Source organism: Ovis canadensis, chromosome 16, assembly GCF_042477335.2.
Source record: "Ovis canadensis isolate MfBH-ARS-UI-01 breed Bighorn chromosome 16, ARS-UI_OviCan_v2, whole genome shotgun sequence".
Classification (NCBI taxonomy): Eukaryota; Metazoa; Chordata; class Mammalia; order Artiodactyla; family Bovidae; genus Ovis; species Ovis canadensis.
Window position 1 is genome coordinate 55,170,641 of NC_091260.1, and position 19,616 is coordinate 55,190,256.

At 39.3% G+C, this 19,616-nt stretch overlaps 1 pseudogene; it reads right to left on the reverse strand.

The window, feature by feature from the left end:
• Positions 1 to 3,707: 3,707 nt before the first annotated feature.
• LOC138421898 (Golgi apparatus membrane protein TVP23 homolog B pseudogene) lies at positions 3,708 to 4,373 on the reverse strand (annotated as a pseudogene).
• Between the last annotated feature and the right edge of the window lie 15,243 nt (positions 4,374 to 19,616).

Consider the following 19,616-nt stretch of genomic DNA (forward strand, 5'->3'; position numbering starts at 1 on the left):
CCTTGTCATCTATAATAGGAAATCAATGAGTGAGTAAGTGAAGTCGCTCAGTCCAGCTCTTTGCGACCCCATGGATTGTAGCCTACCAGGCTTCTCCGTCCATTGGATTTTCCAGCCAAGGGTACTGGAATGGGTTGCCATTTCCTTCTCCAGGAGATCTTCCTGACCCAGGGATTGAACCCAAGTCTCCCGCTTTGTAGGCAGACGCTTTTACCATCTGAGCCATCAAGGACGATCAATAGGTGAGTCTATTCAAATAATCAAGGAAATACATATTATTATATGTATATATGTATATTATATGTATACATATATATTATATGTATATTATATGTATATATGTAATAGTATATACATATTATTTAGAAATAAGAGAACTTCCCTGGTGGTGCAGTAGATAAGAATCTACCTGCTAAAGTAGGGGACTCGGTTTCAATCTCTGCTCTGAGAATATTCCACATGCCAAGGAGCAACTAAGCCCATGCACCGCAACTACTGAGCCCACACTCTTAAACCCAGGAGTCACAACTACTGAGCCCATTCGCTGCAGCTGCTGAAGCCCGCACGCCTGCAGCCTGTGCTCTGCAACAAGAGCAGCCGCCGCAGTGAGAAGCCGTGACCCATGAACCCCCCGCACAACCCAAAATAAATAAATAATTTAAAAAATGAAACAAGAAAGTAAAATTAGAGAAAATAGCTTAAAAAGTTGAAATTGATTACTTGGCGGATGATTGGGATAGAAAGGTAAAGAAAAGAGACTGCTGTTTTATAAAAGTTACTTTTAGCAATATTTGAGCTTTTATACTATGCAAACAGCACTTCGATAAAAATGAAAGTTGATTAAAAATGATACTTATAGTTAAAATTATTCAATAACAAGAAACAGGAAACTTTTAGTTATGGTGTTAATACTCAATTTAATATACATAAAATTTTATTTGATCATATGAATTATACCAAAAAGAATACCCTACTTGGAAAAGCCATTTTGCACTTTCTGATTTGCTTTATAAAATTAGAGTTTTAAAATTGTGATAATTAATTCATGAAAAGTTGAGGATTTGATTCCTGCTTTCTGAAGTTATTAATATTTAAAGCCTGAGCCTGTATTTGAAGTATAAAGAGCTTTATCAGATTAAAGAATGGCAAATCATTCCTCTTTGAAGAAAAACATTACAATCTGCATTCAAATTCCTTACCTTTTTAAAAGAGGAAAACCAGCATTTATTTTGGGCCTCATGATATTTATTATCTTAAGATTTTGTAAATGGAAATTATACTCAAAAGATGAATGTAATCCTGACTATTTCTTTCTTCTGGTTTAAACATAAGTTCACACACCCATACTTAAATATTAAGGAATCCTAAAATAGATAACTAATAAGGGCCTATTGTATAGCACAGGAAACTCTACTCAGTACTCTGTAATGGACTATATGGGAAAAGAATCTAAAACGTAGTGGATATATGTATATATATACCTGGTTCACTTTGCTATGAAGCAGAAACTAACACAACATTGTAAATCAACTAGAGGCCAATAAAAATTAATTTTAACATATTAATTAGTAAAAATATTAAGAAATCAGCAGCAGTTATTTTGCTCATCTGCAGTGTGAGTCCAGTGATGAGACAGTCTTCCGCCTCCCCACCTTTCGGAAACATTTACTTTGTTCCTAGTATTGGCTGGGGGTTGAGGATACAAAAAAAGAATAAAATATGATCTTTCCACAGGGAAGTTACAAGCCAGTGCCACTTTATACAACTGATCATAAAACAAGATGAAAAGGGTGAGAAGAACAAAGTTCTACAAGCATAGAGAGGAATCAGAATTTACAGGGTGTCTGGGGACAGAGTGTACTGGAAGAAACTCTCCAAAAAAGGACACTTTCTCTCTTTGACTTGGAGAACTGGACAAGCCAAGGGAGAGACCCAATGCCCTGGGGCAGAAGGAGCAGCCAACACAAAGCATTCAGGGCCACCAAGTGCAGAGAAACAGACTCCCTGGAAAACCTGCTTCCCAAAGTGGTCTGCCTGTGGTCCGCAGTTACCCACGTGCATACTCAGGCGCTTCCGTCGTGTCTGACTCTTTGCTATCCTTGGACTGTAACCCGGCAGGCCCTTCTGTCCATGGGATTCTCCAGGCAAGAATACTGGAGTGGCTTGCATTTCCTTCTCCAGGGGATCTTTCCTACCCAGGGCTTGAACCCACATCTCTTGCATCTCCTGCATTGCAGGCAGATTCTGTCCTGCTGAGCCATCCGGGAAGCCTGTGCCCAGACCATGCACTCCCCTAAAGTCACCCACACACCCTGGAAGGGGGCGAGGCACCTGGAGTGTTTCATTAGAACTGGATCCACCTGGGTGGAGGGCAGGGCAGGCTCCATAGAACAAGCCGAGGCTATTCCATTTCTCACATGAAGAATGCCTGGTCAGTGTATTTGAATAAATGGGGACTCTATGAATAGCGCTAAATTTAAAATCCTCAGACAAAAGGATTTTCTTCAAGTTCCAGATGATTCAGGTTAATGTGAGAAAAGACTTGACAAACAATTTATATATGCAAATTGGACATGAGATATTCTTTCGTTTAACAAATAACTATTGGGCACCTGCTATGGGCTGCTGTCAGTGTTCAAGGCACCAAGAACAAAAAAGTCCTCACACTTGTGACACACTATAGTCACTTAAATTCATTTATAGTTTATACTTCTGGATTAAAAAAATCATTGCCAGAAATCAAATTAAAAATTAATCAAAAACAGCAGCTGCTGTTTAGTTGCTAACTTGTTTTTTTTTTTATCTTCAAAAAATTTTTAACAATGTATAAATACAATCACAAAATAATCCATTGATTAAAACAAAGTTTACAGTACCTACAACAGAATTCACAGATGCCTACAGTATTTTGCAGATTGTTACATATGTTGTTTTAACAAATACCGTTAATACAAATGCATGATTTACAATATCCCCATTACAGCAAGACAAAAAAAATAGATTCATAAAATAAAACGTCTTTTAGGCATTTACAATGCCAAGTACTGAAATAATTATTCTCACTATTACATAAGAATAATACTCTTTTTAGTGGAGAAAGACTTCATTAGGCCAAGGATCACTGAAGTGCTTCTGGGGGTTTCGAAGTAAAATCTGGCTATTCTCCCCCAAAAATAAATAGAACAGCAGCAATCCCTAGGAATCCCATGAAAATAAACTGTGAATGTTCCTGTTATGTTAACTGGGTCTTGAGTACAAGACTCATCAGTAAATCAAATTTTAGAAACTAGTTAACACCAACAGCCCAAGTGTGGTTTGTACCTGCCTGTGAATGCCTAGGATAAGAAGTTTCATCACGAAAGTATATATAAGTGTAAAATTAACCATTATTTCTAACGTATACATTAGCCAGAGTGCTCACTCTTACCATGGAAGCAAAAACTTCTAAAATAATCTACAGAAACAGTGTGTAAACACAGAGAGTTTTGAGATAGACTAAGAACATCCTTCTGTGTTCTATGGACCAAGATGCAAAGGTCTCCATTTACATGGACGTGAACACAAACACTTTAACTTAAAAGACACAGGGATCTCACAAGACTATGGACAGACGCCTATGTATACCATAAACCAAATGCCGACAATGTTTCTAGCCATACCACACCTTCAAGGCCCAAGTGCTAGAAAGAAGACAATATGAAAACTACTTTTCCTTTTTCTTAAAGTCAATTTTTAAATGGAAAAACAAACCCCACACTCCTCTTTGCAGTAGCTTCTGAGTTCTGAAGGTTCAGTCAAGACCCCCTTGGGCGGTTCCCCATGAAAAAAGCACGCAGACTTTCACTCTCCTGAGGAGGTCTGAGTGTCGCCAGTGGTTTGTCTTAAAAACTGCCTCCCAAGGTACATGGTGGCCATGCTGGTTAGGTTCTTCCTGCTGCCCACTTTGCACCTGATGTAGCCATACAGGTTGGCCCCTTGCAGCACCACGCCCATGATAACCACCGCCAACCACTTTACTCTGAAAGAGAAGAGAGCACTGAAGGCAAAGACCACCCACAGCACAGGACAGGCAACGAGTCCCAACCAGAAGATCCTTGATTCAGCCTCAGAGACGGTTTTACCCTCTTGAGGGGAGGCCTTCCGGGACTCAAACACCCAATGGCTTTTTCCGTCTTCATCAATATGATTCCACCAGCGCAGGCCAACCATTAGCCTACCTGTGACATTCTTGACTGCCCAAAAGTCACATGACAACAACAAGATAATTGTCACCATACAGGCAATAAAGCTGCTGCTGAACAATTCACAGAGAAGATAGACTATAATTGCACTGACTCGAAAGAATAAATGGAAAAATGATGCCACTGGGTGTCTGATTTTGGATTTTTTCGGTCTGTTAGTTGTCTCCTCTTCCGCATCAAACAGTGAAACATCTTCAGTGTCGTCAGTACTGTCCTGGCAGGCCCAGCCGCCGAGGCCCTCTCCCGGCACCCACCGCTAACTTGTGTTAGCAACTTTTTGACCCCATGGACTGTAGCCCACCAGGCTCCCCTGTCCATGGGATTTCCAGGCAAGAACACTGGAGTGGGTTGCCATGCCTTTCTCCAGAGGATCTTTCCAAACCAGGGATCAAACCCATGTCTCTTGTTTGGCAGGTGGATTCTTTTCCACTGAGCCATCTGGGAAATCCACATACATACATGCTGCTGCTGCTGCTGCTAAGTCGCTTCAGTCGTGTCCGACTCTGTGCGACCCCATACACGGAAGTCCACCAGGCTCCCCCATCCCTGGGATTCTCCAGGCAAGAACACTGGAGTGGGTTGCCATTTCCTTCTCCAATGCATGAAAGTGAAAAGTGAAAATGAAGTTGCTCAGTCGTGTCCGACTCTTAGCGACCCCGTGGACTGCAGCCTACCAGGCTCCTCTGTCCGTGGGATTTTCCAGGCAAGAGTACTGGAGTGGGGTACCATTGCCTTCTCCGACATATATACATACATATGACCAAATCACTTTGCAGTACACCTGAAATTAATACAATGTTGTAAATCAACTACACATTAAGTGAAAAAAAAATCATGAAGGCCAATTTAAGGGACTTGCCAACAATACTGAAGAAGACTTAGGTGCAAATATGACGAGATGATTTAAAAACCTGTATCAGAATAAAATTGTGTCACTGCCTTTGTGGGTGTTAATTTCTCAGTTATGTCCAACTCATTGCGACCCCATGGACTTGGAATTCTTCAGGCGAGAATATTGGAGTGGGTTGCCATGTCCTTCTCCAGGAGATCTTCCTGACTCAGGGATCAAACAAGGGTCTCCTGTATTTCAGGCAGATTCTTTATTGTTCAAGCCACCAGGAAAGTCATCATTGCACTTCAGTTCAGTTCAGTTGAGTTGCTCAGTTGTGTCCGACTCTTTGCGACCCCATGAATTGCAGCACTCCAGGCATCCCTGTCCGTCACCATCTCCCGGAGTTCATTCAAACACGTCCATCGAGTCGGTGATGCCATCCAGCCATCTCATCCTCTGTCGTCCCCTTCTTCTCCTGCCCCCAATCCCTCCCAGAATCAGAGTCTTTTCCAATGAGTCAACTCTTCGCATCATTGCCCTTAGTACCACAAAAATGAGAGGACCTCTTTGATAAATCTGGTACTCTAGTGCCACCTTGTGTTCAAACTGCTCAATTACAATGTAAATCAATAGCGAAGAGTGTATTCATTTGCTTTCTTCCTATTGCAGCTGTAACAAATTGCCACAAATTTAGGGGCTTTAAAGCAACACAAATTTATCATTTTATAATCCTATAGGTCATAAGTGTATGGATCTCAATGGCTAACATCAAGGGGTCAGCAGGGCTGCATTTCTTTAACATCCTAGAGAAGAATCTGTTTTCTTACCTTTTCACCTCCCAGAGGCTGTCTAAATTCCTTAGCTGCTGGTGTCCTCACAATCAGTAATGTCTAGCTGAGCCTTCTCTTGGTAAATCACTCTGACATTGCCTCTCCTCTTTCACTTATAAGAACCTTTGTTACTACACAGGCCTCTGAATAATCCAGGCTAATCGCCCCATCTCAAAATCAGTTAATTAGCAAACTTAATTCCATCTGCTACCTTACTTCTCCCTTGCCACATATATTCACAAGTTTTGGGGATTATGATGAGCACCTCTTTGGGAGGGGGGTATTATTCCACCTACCACAGAGTCTGTTTGTTTCTGTGGGCAAATATGCTACTTTTCATGTTTCAATCGAACGGTAAAGACATTAAATTAAACTGTTCTTTTCCCCTTATTTATAACTTGGAATTGATGAATAGAAAAAAACCTTTTGCTAACTTCTATGATATAAACCAAGCGTTTAGAAACCACCCTGCCCCACCCCCAGTGAAATTTTTACTAATTAGCTTTACTAATCTAAAGCTAGGAAAACCCAAACTAAATATAAAAAGTTCTTAAATTAACTTTAAATAATTTTGAGTTGACAAAGACAAGTCCAAATATTGCTTAATACTACACAAAGTATTCAAGTACAGTTTCTTTTGTTTGTTAACAGGGTAAATGGTTTTGTTTGAAGACTGGTCAGAATTAAGCTCACAAAAACTCAAAAATGGAAACCAGAGGTAGATTGTGGTTCTTTGCATGTACTCACCTCTGTTACAGGAGCAGGTGAGCACCCTGCTTTTTATGGGTCGTTTTCGAGCAAGGGCTAGAGAGACTGCTCTGCACCCACCAGGTTTCAATGGGCTGCTCCTGGAGTGGCTTTCAGAGTTGCTGAATGATGGAGAGTTGAGGATGATGTAGGCAGGGTATACTAATGAAACACTTAAGGAAAAGCAACAAGATACAATGTTTGGGTTTCCAGTAGTGCTTCGCCTGGAATGCCTTGTATAGTGTGCTGTGAGAAGGGCACATAAATATTATTCAGGTGGGAAGAGGAAAAAACATATTAATTGCAGACTTTTTTATTCTGTTATAAAAATTTTAACCAACAATTAGTTGGACTGAGTAATAGTAATGCGAATCTTTCCAGGGATATTGCTTTTTGTCCAGCTTGAGGAAGACTTCCTCAAAACATTAAAATGCCTGGAACAGAATCTCCTTACAAAGCATTTTAATAGATAGCAGTCATTAAATTGCAGCTCAAGTCTTGGCAATAATGTGTTATAGTTTTCACTGCAGAGGTTTTACGTATCTTTTGTTAAATTTGTTTCTAAGTATTTTGTGAATTATAATGCTTGTTTCAATGGTAATGATTTTATTTCTTCCTTTGTAATATGGATGACTTTTATATGTTTTTCTTACCGTTTTACGTTGACTAGGGCCTCCAGTATAATACTGATAAAAAAGTGTAAAAAAGTGGTGAGAGTAAACATCTTAACTTTGGTCATAATCTTGAGGGAAGAATATTTAATGTGTCACCTTAAAGTATGATTTCATCTTTAGACTTTTCCTAGATGCCTCTTAAATTCAACAAAAATTTCTCTTTTATGTCCTACTTTGCAAAGAGGTTTTTAATCTTAAAATCCTGATGACTACTGAATTTTATGAGGCAGCTTTGCATTTATTGGTATGATCTTACAGTTTTTCTCCTTATTTCTATTAAGTTGTCAGATAACACCAATTGATTTTCAAATGTTAGGGCACCTTGCATTCCTAGAATACACCTACTTAATCGTTGCTGCTTTGACTTGCTAATATCTTCCGGAAAGATTTTTGCAACTTAAGAGATTGGTCTCCAATTTTCTTATAGCGTTTCTGTCAAGTTTTTGGCAGTGTTATCTTGGCTTCATAAACTGAGTTGGGAACACTTTCTATTTTCTAAAGGAGTTTGTGTAAGATTAGTATAATTTCTTCCTTAAATGTTTGATAGAATTCCCGAAGAAAACCATCTGGACCTGTAGTTTTCTTTGCAGGAAGGCAAAGATCATCAATTCAACTTTAAAAATAGTTACACAAAATTTCTGTTTCTTTTTGTATTACTTTGGTAAGTTGTCTTTTTCAAAGAACTCTTTCTTTTAACCAACTTTGTCAAGTTTATTGGCATAAAGTTATTCACTTCATTCCTTTATTTGCCTTTCAATGTATATAGACTCTGGTGATAGCCCTTCCTTCATTTTTAATGTTGGTAACACGTGATTTCCCTTTTCTTCTTGATCATCTGCTGCATCCCCAAAAGCATGTCATATCAATTTCCTTTTCCCCCAGGACAAGCAAAAAGGATGATCCTTCCTCCAAATGAAGAGGTAGCACCCTCTTCTTTTTCTATTACTCATCATACAACACAACATACATACACGAACATATATACTTACTGATAAGGCAGACTATATCTATGAGATCCTCTTTATCCTAATAAGTTCCTGAAAATGTTCTTTGGATAACTAGAATATATAAACTCTGGGGGATGTAAACAAAATTTTTAAATGTCTCTAATGGTTAATTACTATGATTATATGTCCGTATTTCAAATCAAATGCTTTATTGGGTTTTTTGGGATGTAATTTAATTTTTTTAAATTGAGTATATTTGATATACAATATCATATGAATTTCATGTACAGTATTGAGCTTTTGTGTTAAAATATATGTATCATATAAAAACTGAAAATTTAAATATGTGCCATTTATTATATATGCATTATATCTCAATAAAACTTAAAGGAAAAATACATATGTATCATAAAATTTTCCATTTTAGCCATTTTGTGAATGCATTAAGTGCATTCACACTGTTGTACGACCAACACTACTATCCATTTCCAAAACTTTTAAAATCATCCTAAACAGCAACTCTATGCCCGTTAAACAACAGCTTCACATTGCCCCCTCCCCCCAGGCCCTGGTAATCTCTGTTCTACTTGCTGTCTCTGAATTTGACTTTTCTAGGTACCCCATGGGCTTCCCTGGTGGCTGAGATAGTAAAGAATCTGCCTGCAGTGCAGGAGATCCAGGTTCAGTCCCAAGCACCTCATATAAGTAGAATCACACAATAGTTGTCCTTCTGTGTTTGGCTTACTTCTCTTAGCAGAGTGTTTTCAAGGTTCATCCGTGTCATAGCATGCAGCAGAATTTCATTCCTTTTTATGGTTGAATAATATCCCATTGTATGTATATGCCACATCTTGTTTATGCATTCGTCTATTGATGGACATTTGGGTTGTATCCACCTTTTAACTACTGTAAATAATGCTGGCATGAATATTCGTGTACAAGTGTCTGAGTCCCTGCTTTCAGTTTTTTTGGATATATAGATTGGAGTGAAATTGTGGGTCATATGGTAAGTCTATATTTAACTTTCTGAGGAACTACTTAACTATTTTCTACAGCGGCTGAACCATTTTACATTTTTACAGCAATACATGGAAATTCCAGTTTCTCCAAAGCCTTGCCAACACTTGTTATTTTCCTTTTTTGTTTGTTTATCTTTTGAATCATAGCCATCCTAATGGGCATACAGTGGTATCTCATTGTGGTTTTCATTTGCATTTTCCTAATGATTAATGATGTTGAGCATCTTTTCATGTGCTTATTTTCTAGTTATATATCTTCTTTGGAGAAATGTCTATCAAGACCTTCTCCTGTTTTCGAATTGAGAGTTGGCTATTTTTTTTTTCCTGTTGCATTGTTGGAGTTATTTATATATTCTGGATTAACATCTTTTATAAGATAGATGCTTTGCAAATATTTTCTCCTATTCTGTAAGCTGTCTTTTTACTTTCTTGCTAATATTCTTTAGTGTACAGATGCCTTTGATTTGGGGTTTTTGGTTTGTTTTTTCCCTGTGCCTCACAGCTTGTGGGATCTTAGTTCCCTGACCAGGGACTAAACCCATGTCCCTGCACTGGAAGCCTGGAGTCTTAACCACTAGACCACCAGGGAGGTCCCAAATGTCTCTGATCCTAATGAAGTCCAGTTCTTCTGCTTTCCCTTTGTTGCCTATGCTTTTGGTGTCATAGCCAAAAGAGATTTTCCTCTATGTTTTCTTTTCAGAGTTCTGTGGTTTCAGCTCTTAAGCTTATGCCTTTGACCTATTTGGGGCTAGTTTTTGTGTATGGTATAAGGTAAAGATCCTGCTTCACTCTTTTGCCTATGAATATTCAGTTTTCTCTGGAGAAGGCAATGGCACCCCACTCCAGTACTCTTGCCTGAAAAATCCCTGGTGGGCTGCAGTCCATGGGGTCGCTAGGAGTCGGACACGACTGAGTGACTTCACTTTCACTTTTCACTTTCATGCATTGGAGAAGGAAATGGCAACCCACTCCAGTGTTCTTGCCTGGAGAATCCCAGGGACGGGGCTGCTGTCTATAGGGTCGCAGAGTCAGACACGGCTGAAGCGACACAGCAGCAGCAGCAGCATTCAGTTTTCTCAGTATCACTTGTTAAAAGTGTGTTCCTTCCCCATGGTCTTGGCACTCCTATTGAAAAATCAATTGACTAGATGTGCTTTGATTTATTTGAAAATGAAAGTGAAGTTGCTCAGTCATGTCCAACTGCGTTTATTTGGGGGTTCTCTAATCTATTCCTTTGATCGATATGCCTGTCCTTATGCCAGTATTACACTGTTTAGATAACTGAAGGTATATAATAAGTTTTGAAATCAGAAACATTGTTTTGGCTCTTGCAAGCTTGTATTGATTTTTAAATACTGATTTTCAACCACCCCCCCCCCCCCTTATACTTCATGTTTCCACTGTAATCAAAGATTTCACATACAACTTCAGTATAGTCTGGGACTTCCCTAGTAGCTCAGATGGTAAAGAACCTGTCTGGAATGCAGCAGACCTGGGTTCATTCGTTGGGTCAGGAAGATCCCCTGGAGAAGGAGATGGCAACCCACTTCAGTATTTTTGCCTGGAGAATTCCATGGACTGAGGAGTCTGGTGAGCTACACAGTTCAAGGAATAGCAGAGTCAATACAGTCTATTCTGCTATAATTCTTTAAAGTGAATTGACTCATATGAGATTGGAGAGCAGGGAAATGAGGGCAGTATGCCATGGAAACTATACCAGTTCATCTGCAGAACTCCCCAGCGTGTACTATTTTGTGCCATCAAGCAGAGCAGAGAGATGCGAGAGCACTGGCAGGGCTGAATGCAGCAACTACAAAGGAGCAGAGTGTCGAGCACAGTGCTCTTTATAGTCACTTATTCTTTTGAAATAATTTTCCACTTGGAGGAAAGTTGTAAAAATAGCACAAATGGTTTACATATGCTTCTCTCCCAGCTTCCCATAATTTTTACAATTCCATAACCATTACACAATTATTAATACCAAACCAGAAAAATAGCACTGGTAAATACTGCTAACCAAACACAGATTTTATTTAAATTTCACTCATTTTCCCACTAATGTTCTTTTTCTGCTTCAGGATCCAATCCAGGATCCAAATTGCGCTCCCGTTGGTTTCAAGCAATCTGTGATGGTTTCTCAGCCTTTCCTTGTCTTTCATGGCCTTGATAATTTGCAGAATGTCTTTTAACTTGGGTTTGTCTGATGTTTTCTTGTGATTAGATTAGGTGTTGTATTTTCAAGATTGCTGGGAGAATATCAATAACGCAGATGACACTCCACTTATGGCAGAAAGCGAAGAAGAACTAAAAAGCCCCTTGATGAAAGTGAAAGAGGAGAGTGAAAAAGCTGGCTTAAAACTCAACATTCAGGAAACTAAGATCATGGCATCTGGTCCCATCACTTCATGGGAAATAGATGGGGAAACAATGGAAACAGAGAGAAACTTTATTTTGGGGGGCTCCAAAATCACTACAGATGGTGACTGCAGCTATGAAATCAAAAGACACTTGCTCCTTCGAAGAAAAGCTATGACCAACCTAGACAGCATATTAAAAAGCAGAGACATTACTTTACCAACAAAGGTCTGTCTAGCCAAAGCTATGGTTTTTCCAGTAGTCATGTATGGATGTGAAAGTTGGACTGTAAAGAAAGCTGAGTGCCAATGAATTAATGCTTTTGAACTGTGGCATTGGAGAAGACTCTTGGGAGTCCCTTGGACTGCAAAGAGATCCAGCTAGTCCATCCTAAAGGAAATCAGTCCTGAATATTCACTGGAAGGACTGATGCTGAAGCTGAAACTCCAATACTTTGGCTACCTGATGCGAAGAACTGACTCACTGGAAAAGAGCCTGATGCTAGGAAAGATTGAGGGCAGGAGGAGAAGGGGACAACAGAGGATGAGATATTTGGATGGCATCACCAACTCAATGGACATGAGTTTGAATAAGCTTCAGGAGTTGGTGGTGGACAGGGAGGCCTGGTGTGCTGCAGTCCATGGGGTCGCAAAGAGTCGGACATGACTGAGTGACTGAACTGAACTGAACTTCCAGAAGTGATATTGTGTCCCTCTCATTCATAATGAGACATTCATTTCTATGTGATTTATTGCTGGTGATCACTTAGCTAAGGTGTCTACAGAGCTTCTCCACAGTAAAGTTAGTGTTTTCCCCATGTAATTGACAAATAGCTTAGAGAAATAATTTGAGACTATGGAATATCTTATTTCTTCCCAAACACTCATAGCTGATTTTAACATCCATCAAATTGACCAGGCCTGCAATACTTATTATGGTGGTATCTGCCTGGTGGTAATTTTTAAATTTCTCTCATTTCTTCTATGTCTATTAGAACATTTTTGTAAGAAGAGATATAGTTTCCCCCATTCATGTATTTATTCAATTCCTTTTTTTATATTGGTATGGATTCATAAAAATTTATTTTATTCTGAGCTCAAATCCAATACTGTTATTTTTAATTTTGTTGCTCAAACTGTTCCAACTTTGTTCATTGGGAACTTCTTCACATTGGTTCCTGTGTCTTTTTGACATGTTCCCATTTTTTTTTCAAGTACCTTAAGTACCTTCTTATTTTCTGGTACAACAGGCCATTCCATGCTTATCTTGTGTTTTCCAAATGTCTTGTTCCTTTCATTGAGGAATGGTGTTTTGAATCCAAGATCTAGGTAGCAGGTATGCTTATTGTCATGAGAGTACCATTGCTTCTTGGCCTTCATAGCAGATGGAGCTAAGAGATATATGTATGTGTACTAACCCACACATTGTTGTGTTTTAGTTGCTCGTGTCCAAGTCTTTGAGAACCCATGGACTGTAGCCCTCCAGGCTCCTCTGTCCATGGAATTCTGCAGTAAAGAACATTGGAGTGGGTTTCCATTTCCTTCTCCAGGGAATCTTCCTGACCCAAGGATCGAACCCACACATAATACACACTCATCTAAATGTATGGATGGGTGTGTGTTCTTTGTGTATAGGGCTTCCCTGGTGGCTCAGATGGTAAAGCGTCTGCCTGCAATGCAGGAGACCCGGGTTCGATCCCTGGGTCGGGAAGATCCTCTGGAGAAGGAAGTGGCAACCCACTCCAGCATTCTTGCCTGGAAAATCCCATGGATGGAGCCTGGTAGGCTACAGTCCATGTGGTCCCAAAGAGTCAAACATGACGTGTGTATTAGATATGTATTACAAATAATGATTTCAATGCTGATACCTCTGATTCCAGGGTTTCTTCCAGCCATGCCCTCCTCCATTCTTGCTTGTAACATTTCTCTGAGACTAAGAATCCTGGCCCTCATGTACAATGTATTTACTTACTTGTTCAGTACTAGTATAGACACAACATAGATACTGAATTGCCAATGTACACTCCTATGAAAAACAAACTTTACTAGCTAAGATATAGTAGTTATAAACTACTCTTTTTCTCTAGCCTTTCAGTATCCAGATAATATACTGTTTTTCAAAGTTAGTTTGGTTAGTTTTTTTCTTCCTCATCTCCTTCAGTAGGTTATGTTAGTCATTTGCAATGTATTTAACTTGCTAATTTGTAACTATTTATATTCTATTTGCCAGTTCTTCTCCCATCCTGGTTGATTTTAATAATTCATTTTTTTCGGTTATATGAGACATTACTAAGGTTTTCAAAGTACACAAGCTGTACTTAGAAAAGCATCATTCCCTCCTCACCCCTGCCACTCACTTCTAGTTTCCCCATCTTTTCACCCCTTTGTTATCCATATCCTGTAGGTAACCCACCTCTTTGGTTTTTTATCTTTCCTGTATAGATGATCCCTGCTGTAAGATTTTTTGACTTATGACTTCCTGACATTATGATGGTATAAACGTTATACACATTCGTATTTCAAGTTTTGATCTTTTCCAGGCTAGCAGTATGCGGTAGATACTCTTGGGATGCTGGGTGGGAACAGCAAGCTGCCACTCCATCAGGCACGTGATCCCAAGGGTAAACAACCAATAGACTCACAACTATTCTGTACCCAGTCTTTCACTTTTATTATAGAATAGAATTCAGTACTCCGTGAGATACTCAACACTGTCTTACAAAGTTGGGTTTGTGTTAGATGATTTTGTTCAGCTGTAGGCTAATGTTAGTATTCTGAATACATTTAAGGTAGGCTAGGCTAAGCTATGATATTCAGTAATTTAGGTGTGTTAAATGCATTTTCAACTTTAAGATAGGTTTATTGGGATGTGTTCTTGCCTGGAGAATCCCAGGGATGGGGGAGCCTGGTGGGCTGCTGTCTATGGGGTCGCACAGAATCGGACACGACTTAAGTGACTTAGCAGCTGCTGGAGTGGGTTTCCATTTCCTTCTCCAATGCATGAAAGTGAAAAGTGAAAGTGAAATTGCTCGGTCGTGTCCGACCCTCAGCGACCCCATGGACTGCAGCCTACCAGGCTCCTCTGTCCATGGGATTTTCCTGGTAAGAGTGCTGGAGTGGGGTGCCATTGCCTTCTCCACAGCAGCCATTATAAATCACAGGAAATCTGTGTATCTTTCACAAAGAAGATACATATGTATCTTCTTGTATCTCCTTCTTGCTATGTGAAGAGTACCTACCATAGACTCTTTAGATACTCTTTTGTACTTTGTTTCTCCTCCGCCCATCCCCATCTCCCCCACTTCCCACTCCTTTTGGCTCAGTTTGGTTACATGTTTCGTCTTGGAAGGGCAGAGTACTTCGTTTTCACCATCTTTGTGCATTTTGATTGTTGCCCTACACCAAAAGCCCCAAATATTTTTTGTACCTCCTTTCATCAATCTACTTTCAGCTTTTTTTTTTTCCCTTAAAGGGTAAGACTCTAATCTTACTGTAGTATTTCTTTATTAAGAGTTTAACTTAATTAGTCACTTGTTACTATATCAGCATTTCTCACTGGATACTTCTTTTAAGAAAAATTCTCTGACCACAATGCTATGAGACTAGAAATCAATGACAAGAAAATAAACTGCAAAAACCACACACATGTAGAGGCTAAACAATATGCTATTAAACAAGCAGTAGATCACTGAAGAAATCGAAGAGGAAATCAAAAAATACCTAGAGATAAAAGAAAATGAGAACACGACAATCCAAAGCCTACTGAACAGAGCACAGCAGCAAGTTTATAGCGATACAAGCTTACCTTAGGAAACAAGAAAAACTGCAAATAAATAACCTAAACTTACACCTAATGCAACCAGAGAAAGAAAAACAAACAACTCAAAGTTACTGGAAGGAAAGAAATCATAAAGATCAGAGCAGGAACAAGTGAAACAGAGATTGAAATAAAAAGTAAAAAGGATCAATGAAACCAAAAGCTGGTTCTTTGAAAAGATAAACAAAACTGATAAACCTTTAACCAGACTCATCAAGATGAAAAGGGAAAGGACCCAAATCAATAAAGTCAGAAATGAAAAAGAAGTTATAAACTATGCCACAGAAATACAAAGGATCATAGGAACCGCTAAAACGGGTGAGCCAGAACAAATGGAGAATCACCCAAAACTGAACCTAGAAGAAATAGAAAATAGGAACAGATCAATTTCCAGTACTGATTAAATCAATAACCTAAAAACTCCCAACAAAGTCCAGAACAAGATGGCTTTATAGGTGAATTCTACCAAACATTTAAAGAGTTAACATTCATCCTTCTGAAACTATTCCAAAACATTGCAGAGAAGGGAACACTACTAAACTCATTCTAGCCACCATAATCCTGATGCAAAAGACAGACAAAGATATCACACACACAAAAAGAAAATTACTAGCCAGTATCACTTATGGACATTCATGCAAAAAACCTCAACAAAATACTAGACAACCAACTCTAACAATACATTAAAAGGATCATGCATGATGATCAAGTGGGATTTATCTCTGGGATGAAAGGATTTTTCATTACCTGCAAATCAATCAATGTGATAAACCAATTAGCAAATTGAAGGATAAAAACCATATGATCATCTCAATAGATAAATAAAATATTTGCAAATGATGTGAATCACAAGGGATTAATTTCCAAAGTATACAAACAGCTCATACAGCTCAATTAAAAAAAAAAAAAATGGCAGAAGACCTAAATAGGCCTTTCTCCAAAGAAGACATACAGGTGGCCAACAGGCACATGAAGACAGCCTCAGCATCACTAACTATGAGAGAAATGCAAATCAAAATTACAATGAGGTCTCCTCACACTAGTCAGAATGGCTATCATCAAGAAGTCTAGAAATACTAAATGCTGGAGAGGGTATGGAGAAAAGTGAACCCTCTTACACAGTTGGTGGTACACAGTCACTATGGAGAACAGTATTGAGGTTCCTTAAAAAACTAAAAATAGAATACCTTATGATCCAGCAATCCCACTCTTGGGCATATACCCAGAGAAAACTCCAACTGGAAAAGATACATGCACCACAGTGTTCATAGCAGCACTATTTACAATAGCCAAGACATGGAAGCAACCTAAATCTCCATCAACAGATGAAGGGATAAAGAAGATGTGGTGTGTGTGTATATATATATATATATATATATATATATATATATATATATATGTTCAAGCTGGTTTTAGAAAAGGCAGAGGAACCAGAGATCAAATTGCCAACATCCGCTGGATCATGGAAAAAGCAAGAGAGTTCCAGAAAAAACATCTATTTCTGCTTTACTGACTATGCCAAACCCTTTGACTGTGTGGATCACCACAAACTGTGGAAAATTCTGAAAGAGATGGGAATACCAGACCACCTGACCTGCCACTTGAGAAACCTATATGCAGGTCAGGAAGCAACAGTTAGAACTGGACATGGAACAACAGACTGGTTCCAAATAGGAAAAGGAGTATGTCAAGGCTGTATATTGTCACCCTGCTTATTTACCTTATATGCAGAGTACATCATAAGAAATGCTGGGCTGGAAGAAGCACAAGCTGGAATCAAGATTGCTGGGAGAAATATCAATAACCTCAGATATGCAGATGACACCACCCTTATGGCAGAAAGTGAAGAGGAACTAAAAAGCCTCTTGACGAAAGTGAAAGAGGAGAGTGAAAAAGTTGGCTTAAAGCTCAATATTCAGAAAACTAAGATTATGGCATCTGGTCCCATCACTTCATGGCAAATAGATGGGGAAACAGTGGAAACAGTGTCAGACTTTATTTTTTTGGGCTCCAAAATCACTGCAGATGGTGACTGCAGCCATGAAATGAAAAGACGCTTACTCCTTGGAAGAAAAGTTATGACCAACCTAGATAGCATATTCAAAAGCAGAGACATTACTTTGCCGACTAAGGTCTGTCTAGTCAAGGCTATGGTTTTTCCTGTGGTCATGTATGAATGTGAGAATTGGACTGTGAAGAAAGCTGAGCACCGAAGAATTGATGCGTTTGAACTGTGGTGTTGGAGAAGACTCTTGAGAGTCCCTTGGACTGCAAGGAGATCCAACCAGTCCATTCTGAAGGAGATCAGCCCTGGGATTTCTTTGGAAGGAATGATGCTAAAGCTGAAACTCCAGTACTCTGGCCACCTCATGCGAAGAGTTGACTCATTGGAAAAGACTGTGATACTGGGAGGGATTGGGGGCAGGAGGAGAAGGGGACGACAGAGGATGAGATGGCTGGATGGCATCACTGACTCGATGGACATGAGTCTGAGTGAACTCCGGGAGTTGGTGATGGACAGGGAGGCCTGGCGTGCTGCGATTCACGGGGTCGCAAAGAGTCGGACACGAGTGAGTGCCTGAACTGACTGACTGACTGACACACAATGGAATATTACTCAGCTATAAAAAGAATGAAATAATGCCATTTGCAGCAACATGGATGGACCTAGAGATAATCATATAAGTAAAGCATGTCAGACAGAGAAAGACAAATATCATATGATATCACTTATATTTGGAATTTAAAAAGTGATACAAATGAACTTACATGCAAAACAGAAATAGGCTCACAGACATCGATAATGAACTTATGGTTACTAAAGGGGAAAGTAGGGGGAGGGATAAATTTGGAATTTGGGATTATCAGATCAGTCAGTCAGTTCAGTTGCTCAGTTGTGTCTTACTCTTTGCAACCCCATGGACTGCAGCATGCCGGGCTCCCCTGTCCTTCACTATCTCCTGGAGCTTACTCAAACTCGTGTTCATAGAATCGGTGATGCCATCCAACCATCTCATCCTCTGTCGTCCCCTTCTCCCGCCTTCAATCTTTCCCAGTATCAGGGTCTTTTCCAATGAATCAGTTCTTCGCATCAGGTGGCCAAAGTATTGGAGTTATAGGCTACTATATATAAAATAAACAACAATAACATACTACTCTATAGCACAAGGAACTATATTCAATATCTTAAAATAACCTATAATGGAAAAGAATCTGAAAAAGAATCTATCTGTGCATTCATATATATGAAACACTTTGCTGTACTCCTGAAACATCATAAATCAACTAGACTTTAATAAAAACAAAGGATTTTTTAAGTTCTCTTGTTACATAATGCATTTGCTTTGAGTGGTCTGCTTCAACACTCCCCTCCAAACCAACCTCCTGGTCTGTAAGTGCTGTTATTTTTAGTGTGCGAGTTTTCAGAAGAAAATATGGCTTTTTCAAAAAAATTGTTCAGTAGCAGAAACGCCTGTATCAATGGATTCATCATTGCTTTTTGAGTTTGAAGAGGACATCATCTTCAATTTTATCTATATTCTCAAGAAAGTGCAATTTTGATTTTGTAAGTGATGCTGTTACAGCAAATTTTATTCTGAGCCAAGCACCCATATACTGTTTGTTATCTGCAGAACCACTTACCGTATTTCTTTTCAAATCTCTTGTTGATAATGATATCTTGCAACTGTGAGGCATCCTTTAGGAATAATTAGTAAATGTGTTGGAGAAGGCAATGGCACCCCACTCCAGTACTTTTGCCTGGAAAATCCCATGGACGGAGGAGCCTGGTAGGCTGCAGTCCATGGGGTCGCTAAGAGTTGGACACGACTGAGCGACTTCCCTTTCACTTTTCACTTTCATGCATTGGAGAAGGAAATGGCAACCCACTCCAGTGTTCTTGCCTAGCGAATCCCAGGGACAGGGGAGCCTGGTGGGCTGCCGTCTATGGGCTCACACAGAGTAAGACACGACTGAAGTGACTTAGCAGTAGCAGCAGTAAATGTGTATATTTCTTTACCTCCTTAAAAAAATTGGCTCCATCCTATAAGCACCCCAAAATTTAAAAACTCATTTAATTAAGGAAATTCAAACCAAAATGCTACTGCTTGATAACTAGTGGGTAATGGCCCAGCTTTTATGAATGGAAAGTCTCTT